Below are 12657 nucleotides of genomic sequence, written 5' to 3'. Positions count from 1 at the left end.
GTATATACCGTCAAGGCATCGCTGATTAAATAGAGGTAAGAATTTTTCATTATTTTTCATTAAAAAACACTTTAAACGTGTTTTTTCTCAAATCAACGTTTTTTAGAACGGGAGAGGCACGATTTCTGTAAAACGAATAGATCGATTCTTATCAAAATTTAACAATATATTCTACACATAAAAAGACGGAAGGTGGACTACGGACGAGTAATAATTTTACCTTTAACCTATTTTTTTCACTAAAATCAGTGCAAAAAGAAAACGTTTTTTTTTTTATTAAAAATTTTTTATTTTAAACGTAATTTTTTTGTTTCAGATGAGCCGTTGTTGAGATTCTATGCCTCCTGTCTACTTACGTCAAAGTCATGGTTTGGCTGTAGCTTAGCTTTTAAACTAAACCTTTCGTTTCGTTTTAGAGATTTGGCGCAGTTACACTTGTTGAGCAGTTTCTTCTAAAAAGCAAGTAAACCGAGACATCTTTAGCGATTGTTGCGTCTTTCATTTTGTCACAAGGTGTAATTTTCTGCCTTTTGTTTCCACTTTCTTGCTCGTCAAGTTGATTTTCTTTCTGGCACACTTTTGTCTTTCGCTTTCTCCGCGCGTGACAAGGGGCTCATTTCAGGGTACATCTTATGTTAGTTGATTTGACGCATTGTGATTCAGTAGGACGCTGTATTGTAATGGTGACACGCCTGGAATATGTTTGGAAAAACCTTAAGATTCATGAATATGTATTTTTTTTCGACTGGACTTGAAAATTCCTAGAATGAAAATTTGATTTTGAAATAGTGGTTTCTCGATCGATTGCAGATAATTAAAGAATGTATTGTTTGATTTCAATTCATTAAAGAAAGTATAAATAAGAAAACTTACCTTTTAAGCCTTTCTAAGGATCTTTTACAGTTTAAAGCACTTCTTCATTTAAAATTGTTTGTTTTAAAACTAATTGTAAGTTATTCAAATCACAAGGGTTACGTAGACATGCGAAAAGGCCACCCAACATTATTTATTATTTAATTATTAACTGATTAAGTGGAATTTTTTGTGTTGGAAGATCTTAAAAAGTCTATGATGATGACTTCTCGGGAATTAAGTAATTTTAAATGTTTTTAGTTTGGCGATTGTCCTGTATGTTTCTTATATGTATACAATTAAGGTATGATAGCCGATGGCGACATAAGTATGTATTGTAGAATCGACCTGATCTATGCAATATATTTTACCTTTTTTGTGCAAATGTTTCTCACACTGCGGATTTCCTAGAATATTGTACAAAGCCTTGCACGTATTTGTGAACAGAGTCGTGTCACTGTACCAACGTATTGTATCAAATAAGCCTCAAACTATAGTGTTTTCGCAAATAATCTACTCGTGAAACTGCACCTTTCGTTAGAATAGCGAATCACTTTATCAAAGATCTCCTTGGTATATATTGGAACGATAAATTGCACCCGGTGTAATCCTTGATCTAGACTTCACATGCCTTTTGAGAAAATTAAAAATATCTTTGCTATGTCCGTATAGCAAATAGTTGGTCAATCGAGTGTTGGTTTCTGCTAGTTACAGAGAATGATCTAAATGCAATAATACTGGACGGTTCAGATCACTTTTTCCCGAAAGGATCCTTTTTGTTGTTGTATTTTGTAATTGAAAATAAAATGTTATTTCTCGCTTGAAATTCGCGCGAACTATACATTGAAACGGTAGTATAGTTGTGGCGAGGGGCAGGAGCGGAAACCGGGGGACTCTCCTGTATTCCTATGTGTCCCTCAAACGGCTGTCAATTTGGCTACTTCAAAACTACATCTAAACGCATTTTCGGGAAAAAGCGAGCTGAACGTTTCGGTGTAATTACCTTTAGATTATGTGATTAAAATAATGTGGCCAAAAATTCATACGTTTAGATGTAGTTTTGAAGCAGCCAAATTGACAGCGTTTGAGGGACACGTGGGAATACACGCGAGTCCCCCGTTTTCCGCTCCTGCCCCTCGCGACAACTATACTACCGTTTCACTGTATAGCTCTCACGACTTTCAAGCGAGAAATAACATTTTATTTTCAATTATAAAATACAACAACAAAAAGGATCTTTTAGGAAAAAAACGAGCTGAACCATCCGGTAGTATTACATTTAGATCATGTGCTTAAAATGTGGCGTTCAACAACTTAACCGTTTATATTTAGTTTGTCCCTTGCGAATTTGACAGCCATCTGAAGCGCCTTAACAACCTTAGCGCTCGAACACGCGGAGAATTATTGTCCATGGAGAAAATTTTGAAAATTGTTCAAATTTAAGTGTGGACAGTGAATACTTGTAGAGAATTTCATTGCGAATTTTTTTTTGTAAGCCAACCAAATTCGAATTTTGTTTCGGTTTTTAGTTATTTAAGGAAAACGGAATTCTTCAACGAAAAAAATAAATACTTTTTTTTGCGTTCAACTCGCCAGATCTTTGTCGGGAATTGATTTTTTTTTTTTTGAAAATTGTATATAACATTCCTCAACATATTCTATGACTCTCAGAGTGTTTACGAAGTTTAAAGAACTGTTCAGGGCCTTGTAGTGAATTTTCAAAAATATTTTCTTCGAAATCTGAGATTTATATATACAAACAAGAAACTTGTGAGAGAAATTTTTCGACTTTTCACAACTTCCAATGAGAAAAATCTTCCTTAGGGATTAAAGATGTTTTTCCAAAAAGTTTTAGATCTTTTGTCATCAGGGGTTAAATAGTGAGGGTGATGTGAAAATTATGTACGCTGTGCTGCGCTCGACTCGGATCGCGAGAATATAGCACGACGGGTTGGCGTACATTGGCTTATAGGATCCGAATCGAGCGCAGCACCCCGTATAGAATTTTCACATCACCCTAATTTTTTCCCCCTGATGACGAAAGTCTCCAAATTTTTGGAGAAACTTCCTCACACAACTTTTTCATTTGTATGTATGCATCCAAGATTTCGTAGAAAGTATTTTACAAAATTCACTGCACGGCCCTGAAAAGTTTTTTAAGCTTCGTAAACCATCTAACGGATGTAGAATATGTTGAAGAATGTTACATAAAATTTTCATGAAAAAATATTAATTTCTTGCAAAGATCTGGCAAGTTGAAAGCAAAAAAGTATTGGATTTTTTTCGTTGAAAAATTACGTTTTCCTTAAATAACTAAAAAACCAAACAACCCTCGAATTTGGTTACCATTCAAAAAAGATGAGTAATAAAATTTTCTCCGTGGACAATGAACACAGCCCCACCAAATTAATTTTTTCTGAGTCTTGGATGCCAATATGATATTCTTATGTATTTTTTCCCGCTGAAACCGAATATGCAACCCATTTAACCCCTACACGTAAAAATTTTAACATAATCTTAAAAACACCCAATAAACCACTGAAGTCGCAAAAATTATTTACCCTGTACCATTTTGACCCTCCTCTTAATCTGGTAACACTAAAACCGCATGGCTTCACAATAAAACCCCATATTCTCAAAATACAGTAACCCCCTTCAGAAGAAAAATCTTTTTTGGGTAAACAAAATAATGTCGTGAGTTTTTCTTATTCAACATAATCATAGGTAAGTAGCTCTATAACCCCGAAATCCCATAACACCATAACTTCAAAACCCCGAAATCATAAGTTACGTGAGTGAAGTCATGTCTTAAGGTCTACTTCATTACTATTTTTTTAAACCCCTCTCAGACGTCTCTGATACCATTATGCTTGCAGTCCAATATCTTTTTGCAATACTTATGAAATTAAATTATTTCGTGATAGTTTAACAATTGTTGAACAAAAAAACACTATTACTACTACTACCGCCGCTACTACTTTTTACGATTGCAATCGTAATTGCACAGATCTTCCGAAGACAAGAGAGTTTGAAAGAATATATAAAATCGTTATCATGGCTTTATATATAACTACTTACCAATGACTAGGTTCCACAAGAAAAACTCACGAAATTGTTCTATTTTCCCAAACAAGATTTTTCTTCGTAATGGGGTTACGGGATTTTAAGGTTATGGTGTTATATTATTAAGAGGTAATGGGATTATGGAGGAGATTATGTGTAAAACCTAACGTGTAGGAGTCAAACGGGGTGCATATTCGGTTTTAGCGGGAAAAAATACACAGGAATATCATATTGGCATCCAAGCCTCAGAAATTTTTTTGCGATCCTATGTCTCCAGTCTCCACGTGTTCAAGCGTTAAGGTGGTTATTACACCCGGCATTTCAATTCACGGCACCGCTCTTTGATCTTCTCATACTTTGCCGAGAGAAGTAAGATGGCGGAACATTTGCTTTTAAATCATAGGTCTCGAAGTTTCAGGCATCAGACCACGCTCCATTCCTCTTAAGTCTCGAATTCCATGCTTTCAGATCATAGAGTCCGAGACTTAAAAGCATGTCAAAATTTTAGCTTTAAAATATCGCGCTTGCGTGAATTAATCTTTTGAGTTTTCCCTACGTGTATACACATTAGAAATTGTAGGTCTATAATGGAACTAAAAAAAGTGGAGCATGGAATTTGAAATATTTTTCGCGAGTTTTTAAAACCTTAGAAACAATTTAATTACATTTTTTCAAATAAAATTATTTGCTACTACTTTTAAGATATTGAAAGTGCGTCCAATTCCGCATTAAAAAAAATTATAATTGACTAAATTTTGCATAAGTTAAGGCATTTATGCTAATTTAGAAGCTGAATTTCCAATTTACTGCAGGGTAAGCCAATACAAAATTTTCCCTAGTTGTTCGCTGAAGCAGTATTCAGTTCTAATAGTGAAAAAATCATTGTAAAAAAAAGGCTACAAATGGTGTTCGATAGCTCAATGAAATTTGAAACATTTCAAATATAAAGAACTCATTAGACGTGATGTCGACTGTAATTTAAATATATTATTAACAATATATGGTTAAAAAAGCGTGTTTTTCTACTGTCAAAAGAAGAAAAATTGGAAATCAAAGGAAAAATGGCGGAGCTATGAATTATTATATACATGGATCTCTCAATAAATGGATTTTTGACCATAAAATCGGAGTGTGGGATTGTATGCGAAATTTCGCATATGTTACTTTTTTTTAGTGTACCTCTTAATAGTGTTGTGCCAGCTTAACGTACCTCTTAAAAAGCAGAATTAATTTGAAATTGTTTACTCCTGCGGTATACATGTAGTGAATCGAGATTGTTGGCCAAATATTATCATTTAATCATGGATTCATTATCCTACGGATTATCTCTCAATAGTGGCTTCCAGTATAGCTGCAATGTGCTTCATTAAGTGATCTTAGATTGTCAGATACCATTATTTGCTGTAATTTTATGAATACAACGAAGATATATGCATGAAGCGTGTAAATTCGATTTAATATCTTTATAGCCAAATTCGGAGGATAATTTATAAATACATTATAAAATAATAGATGTAGTTTATTGGCGTTGAGATATTGATAAAGATTGCTTCACAAATTTTAGAGATACAAGCGTTTTTATCAGAGAAAATTGTCGAAAATAAAATCGAATTGGCATTATAAACCTACTACATTATAAACCTACTTATATATTTGCTACGTTAGATTTCGAAAACATTAAAAAAACTTAAAAATATTGTTTAACGGTGTCTTAAAACTTTTAAAGTGCTTTCGGAGGGCTTAAGAGTATTAAAAAATATTACAAAATTTTAAAAACATTTTCAAACTGGTAAAATGAGATTTTAGTCAATAAAATATTGGTACGCATACGGACGATATAATTTTTTTTTAATCAAGAAAGTTATCTTATGTCAAGAATAAGTACTTCAATAAACATACTTGCTAATTATGAATCAGTGAAAAATCCAATGATTAAAATAGTAGTTAGACATTTCACTGATTAATCAATGATTTCGGACTTTTTCACTAATCAGTTCAGTAACACCAGAGTAAATCATGTGAAGCATAACCTCGAAAATTTTAAGTTAAGCGTTGTTATTACTCTTTTACTTAAGTATCAAGAAGAATTCCTTAATGAAATAAATTTGTTAATTTTCGGGTTGTAAGTATGCTAAATTAACTACGGGATAAATATATTCTTACTCGTATAGGAAGTACTTATTTAACGGGTTTGTACATGACAGTCCAATCTTGAAATTAAAGTAATATGTGAGGTTGCTTGTCATTTAAAAGCATCTGAACTATTTCACTGAATCAATAAGTAACCTTTCACTGATTGTCAGTGACCCATTTCTAGTTATTTGAATCAGTGAAATTTCACAAATTGTCAGTGAAATTTCACTGATTCACTGATTCACATTTAAAGAGCATATTTTATACTTACGGTATTTTAATAGATCTCAAGTCATTTCCAAAGATTTCAACAAATTTTAAAATATTTCATATGGTTTTTCAATATTTCGGCTGTTTTCAAAGAAATTCAAAGTTTCAAGGGATTTCGAAAGTTCTCTATATCGGGATTTTAAATAATTCCGCGGGATATTTTTTACAACAGATTGAAAGTCCTTATAATCTCTCGTATTAAACGAACATACCTTAAAAATAAGTTTAATCAGAATTATATGAGTCATCTCATTTGAGTATATTTATTATCATTGCAATTTTTGGTTTGTTTTTTGTTTGTTCAGAAGATAAAGGGCCTTAAAAGCAGAATGGTTATTGATCTATTCAAGCGTCAACACTCATATTATCATGTAATCACGATTGAACTTCACTTTAGTTAAGTTGTTTAATCGATTAATTTTCCATATCCGCCTCACCTCGGCGTGGCCGGCACATCACATTGGGTATAATGCCAGGACGACCTCGTAACCGGCAAACTGAGAACAAGGCCGACCACTTGAGCTGCAACACGTAACTTTTACTTATATTATTGCGCGCCTATACATTTCACTTACAATCAGTTGCGAAGAGGGGCATTAATTATTGTATAAGTTCGTGCTACCGCTGCACGGATGGTTATTGCGTCTATATCTAAGAAGAAAAGGCAGTATCGCGTGGAAAATGATTGCTCGCACAGACTTTCGAATTAGCGGCTCTCTTTTTTTCACTCTAACCGACCAACTCATTCCCAAGCTTTAGCCTCACCAACATTCACTTACGGTCAGTACCTAATAGTTTTCTTTTTGTCTCAATTATTCATGATATGTAAATTGCCTAGAGAATACTCACAGATTCCATTATCATGGCGGATTCTTCCCAATTAAAATGAATAGTAATGCACTTTAAATTGTGCATAATTTTACTCAGGGGAAAGAGGTAATTGTAGATAGCAATTCACAAAAGTGCGATTAGAGAGAAAACTGTTTCTCCAGTAAGAGAAACACATTTTTTACTAATTGTATTCTAGTTGTGAAATTATCATGTATTGTAAATTGAAGTCGAATATTAATATAGCCAATATTGTAATTGATGTGGAGAATTTAATTCTGTGTGTGTGTGTGTTTGACTTATTGATTAAAGAACCTTTTTTCCTACATTATTCGAAAAGCATACTGTAAATCTATAAATAGAAGAAATTTCCAGATATAAATTTAAAGATATTGTTGCGTACACACAGAAAATCGCTGATCCTCCAAAGTACACCAAAATCGATGTTCAACTGAGTTGTAACACATATTTGAGCCACACAGATTCTTTATGAGAATCTAGAGGAAATTCATCATTTAGAGACAGTTTTTTATCATTTATAGCAGCGTGAAGTGTTGTCTCCGAACTGTCAGTCACCTGACAAGATGATTTTGTCAATAGATATTTGGGTGAAATAGATGTTGATAAGCAGTTACGTTATAATAATGATCACCCAACTTTTAATTTCCTCTCATTTATCAGATAGTATTAGTTTGTTGAAATAAAAATTCTACTTGGCGTAGTATAATTTCCATATTTTAGGTTAGTCAAAACGGACATGACATTCAAGCCACAAAAGCTGGGATCTAAAAACTAAGTCGTGACCGTCTGCATCGAAATTGATGCCTGTGCGTTCGAAGAAACTTCCTCTAGATTTTCTGCTTTCAACGATGTGCAGTTACTGGTGGTTGAAGTGAAAATACCTACTTGTATATGTAGACGGTTATGACTTTTTCAATACATCCCGACTTTACTTTAAATGTCGACGGCCATGACTAACCTAATATTTGGAAGTTATAATTTTATTCTAAGTGACTAGTACGCACTGTTCAGGTGGCTGACAGCGCGGTTCAGCACTCCACAACTCTCAATGTATGGTCAGGCTCGATCCGATTTAATTTTTTCTACTACTTTTCGGTCTATTCATGTACCTTAGTGTGAGTGAGCTTACTCCAGCAAGGGTCTTTTGTCCACAGGCATGTCAAAGTAAGGAAATTAAAAAAATTTTTAATTTTTTAATTAGCGATTTGAAAATAGCATTATCAGCATCTACAAATTTTTCCGATTCCAGTGATATATTACTTGCCTAGAAAAGTTAAAAATTTGAAGGAGTTTATAATCAAGAAACATCAGATTGACAGTCAATTTAATACTAAATACTTCTCAAATTTTCAACCTTTATAGACAAATTACATGTCTTTGAAAAGGGATGATCTGGCCAAGCACGCAGGTACTGCCCTGAGAGTAGGTCACAGGGCAGCCAGGGCAGGCTAACCTGCCCAAGGCAAGAGCGTGCCGACCACTGCCCTAGATGCTCCTGTGTACAACTACGTCCATAGGAACAAATGTGAAACTGAAAATTCTTTGAAATTCTCATTGTGAGACCAATGAAATTTGTGCTGCAACAAATTTAACACCAGCGTTTTTCTGTGCACTGAATTATAGAAAACTTATATTTACCTGTGATTTTTCCTAATGTTTAATTTTTTTTGAAATTCATCTCGAAATGTATAGTAAAGTTTCTAACATTTTTATCAGTGTATTTGTAAGAAAACATATATTTGTATTGTCAGTATGTGTATCTAGACCAAAGTGTTTCTAATTGTGTACTCTTTTAAAAAATTATATTATCTGAGAGGAGATAATTAACCCTGCAGGAAGAAGATTTTTTGAAATTATGACTTCCTGTATAAGAAAAGCTAACAGATTTTATTCTCATACACGGAAAAAAGTTATTATTATTCAAGAAAATGATAAATCATTATCTGAAACGCATATAACGTTTTTACAGAATCTTAGAGGCTGAGTCTGCCAAACTAAGCGCCAGTCACTGAACATTAAGTACGCAAGGGCTCCATATTCGCATATACAATAAATCTGAATTCTAAGGGAAAGTTTATGAAAATTCAAATCAAGATTTCTCCACGAAACAAAAAAAAATTTATTGAATTATTATATAATTTTCATTTTTTATAGTTACTTTTACCCAAATCGCAAAAACGGTCGTTACACATATAATCGCACGCTTAAAAGCTTTAAAAAATCGCACTCGCTGCGGATTAGAACTCTACTAAACACTACCTAAACTCATGTATTCCACCGCGCTCTCTAACTAATTTCGCCATCGAAACACTTAGATCTTGGTGACAAAATATCAGCCAAGAATGTAAAGGCAGTCGTACAAACAAGGAAGGTACTCCAGGTGTTCCTCGCCGGTTTTATTCTCCCTGATATATGATGAAGTACTCGAAAAACGAAGCGACTCTTATTTTTTTTATCTGCGGAAAAACACTAAGTGAGTGAAACAGCCCCTCAAAGATAGGGGACTCAAGTGTCGATTTTATGGCTTTGTGTATAAAAATCAAATTAATTTCGATCAAATCTATTGTAAAAGTTTCCTCTTGATGAAATAGGAATAATGTAACACGGTGTACCTAAACATGGGTTTAATGGCAAAAAATTTCACCACAGATATTTGAACAGGAAATAATTAGTACATTAAAATAAAGAATCTTTGCCGAATTTCAACAATTTTTGCCGGGCCGTTTCGAAAACAAGTGCGCTTGAAATCTAAAAATATCAAATTGTCAAATTTAAATAATTTACTGCAAGAATTATTTTTATTGTATTTATTTAACTATATTAGTATCGTTTCATAATCATATTAAAACGCACATAATTATTACTAATTTTTCTAAATAAATCTCTTGAATAACTGAATGATTATAAAATAATTGCGAAGTAATTTAATGATATGCGCATTCATTTTCAAAATAGTCTTTTGATTAAATTTAACAGTTATAAGTATTTCACATTGGTTATTGTATATATATGTAAAGTGTTTTCAATACTTTCGAGCAGTTGTAGATTCTTATTTTTCTCAAGATTTAAAAGCAAACTTTGAAACAAATATTTTTGCATTTCAATAAAGCTACTGTAACTTGGAGATATCTATTACACCAAAAGTTCATACAGTGTTTTTTCATGTATTACATTTCTGTCGCAGAAGGGGCAAAGCTCTGGACTATTGTCGTAGTGAGCAGTGCATAGAATCTGTTCATGCCCATTTCAAAACAACTTGGGCTCAATATAAAGTACCTTATACAAATGCAAAGTATCCATGTACTTGAAGTTACGAACGTTCATATGAACGAAATTAAATTTTTTTTCCCGAATTTTGTTTTGCCTACATCATTTTGGATGACAAAAAATGATATTCCATCGGAAGAAAATTTCGAATTTTTTTTTTTGAGGGGTTGAATACCCTTACAAATCACGCATTATTCAATCATACCAAACACACTTTTGATTGTCGATATTTGAAAATATTAAAACGTCAAAATTTTTCTTTTTTTACCTCACTAATTATAGAGTGGTTGAGAAATTTCGACAAGACCCCTAAAAATCACCCTTAATATATCCACACCTTAAATGTTAAAAATGACAAGTTTGATTGTCGATATTTGAAAATAAAAAAACGTCAAAAATCCTCTTTTTTATTTCACTAATTATAGGGGGTGTGAGAAAGTTCGACAAGACCCCTAAAACCAACCTTAATATATCCGCACCTAAAATGTTAAAAATGACAATTTTGATTGTCGATATTTGAAAATATAAAAATATCCAAAAATCTCTTTTTCTATCTCACTAATCATAGAGTGGGTGAGAAGGTTCGGAAAGACTCCTAAAAACCACCCTCAATATATCCACACCTAAAATGTTAAAAATTACAAGTTTGATTGTCGATGTTTGAAAATATAAAAACGTCAAAAATTCTCTTTTTTTATCTCATCAATTATAAAGTGGGTGAGAATGTTTGGCAAGACCCTAAAAACCACCCTTAATATATCCGAGCCTAAAATGTTAAAAATGACAATTTTGATTGTCGATATTTGAAAATATAAAAACGTGAAAAATTATCTTTTTTTACCTTACTAATTATAGAGTGGGTGAGAAAGTCTGGCAAGGACGTTTAAAAACCACCCTTAATATATCCGCACCTAAAATGTTTAAAATGACAAGTTTGATTGTCGATATTTAAAAATAAAAAAACGTCAATAATCCTCTTTTTTTATCTCACTAATTATAGAGGGAGTGGGAAAGTTCGGCAAGACCCCTAAAAACCACCCTTAATATATCCGCACCTAAAATGTTAAAATTGTCAATTTTGATTATCGATATTTGGAAATATAAAAACGTCAAATATCCTCTTTTGTTGCCTCACTAATTATAGAGTGAGTGAGAACGTTCGGCAAGCCCCCTGAAAACCACCCTTAATATATCCGCACCTAAAATGTTAAAAATGACAATTTTGACTGTCGATATTTAAAAATATAAAAACAGGAAAGATTCTTTTTTTCTATCTCACTAATTCTAAATCTACATGCTATGAGATATTAGATTGAAAATTTTGGTAATTACATATAAGACACTACGCATTGTGTACGAAGTGTGTTCAAAAAATAATGTGACTTTATGGTTTTCTCAAAAAATATTCATTTATTCCTCAATATTTATGTTGTCCCCTTCAAAGTAATCCCCCTCAAATATAATACACTTTTTGAAAATCGATGTCCTTTCATGGGTCTCTTCAGTTTTGGGAAAAGAAAAAAGTCACTGGGGACCAAATCCGGTGAATATGGAGGCTGAGGCATGACTGTGGTGCTGTTTTTGGTCAGAAAATCTTTCACAAGCAAAGATGAATGAGCAGGTGCATTATCGTGATGCAAAAGCCACGAATTGTTTTTCCAAAGTTTCGGACGTTTTTTGCGTATCGCCTCTTGCAAACGGCGCATAACTTGAAGGTAATACTCCTTATTGACCGTACGACCTTGTGGTAAGAATTCCTGATGCACTACGCCACGGTAATCAAAGAAGACTGTGAGCAAAACCTTCACATTTGACCGAACTTGACGTGCTTTTTTCGGTCTTGGAGACTCAGGATGCTTTCACTGAGACGATTGGGCTTTAGTTTCGACGTCATAACCATATACCCACGATTCATCCCCAGTTATAACCCTTTTGAGAAAATCAGGATCATTATTGACTTCATTTAACCTCAGAATGGTTCCATCTGATGTCCAAAGTTACTAAAAAAAAAATTCATTTCCCTATCTCATCCGGAACACCCCGTTTTCAGCCCCTAAAATATTGAAGTATCACTAAAATATTGAAAAATTCCCTTACTTCCAGACCTAAAATTTGATGTCATGAAATACTAGGCAGTCTGATAAGTCCCTGAAAAATGAAACACGGAGACGTTTTTTTGGCCAAAGTCGGTTTTATTTTTCAACATACTCTCCTTTTAGGTCG

At 33.2% G+C, this 12657-nt stretch overlaps 1 protein-coding gene across 2 annotated transcripts in view; it reads left to right on the top strand.

Annotated features, from left to right (window-relative positions):
- The window catches only part of LOC117177663 (MICAL-like protein 1), a 157034-nt gene that overhangs the window by 39110 nt on the left and 105267 nt on the right, over positions 1-12657 (top strand). The gene's annotated exons all lie outside the window — the stretch shown is intronic.

This window comes from Belonocnema kinseyi, chromosome 8, assembly GCF_010883055.1.
Source record: "Belonocnema kinseyi isolate 2016_QV_RU_SX_M_011 chromosome 8, B_treatae_v1, whole genome shotgun sequence".
Lineage (NCBI taxonomy): Eukaryota > Metazoa > Arthropoda > Insecta > Hymenoptera > Cynipidae > Belonocnema > Belonocnema kinseyi.
Note: the sequence above shows the minus strand (reverse complement) of the source record. Positions and strands in the feature narration are given on the sequence as shown.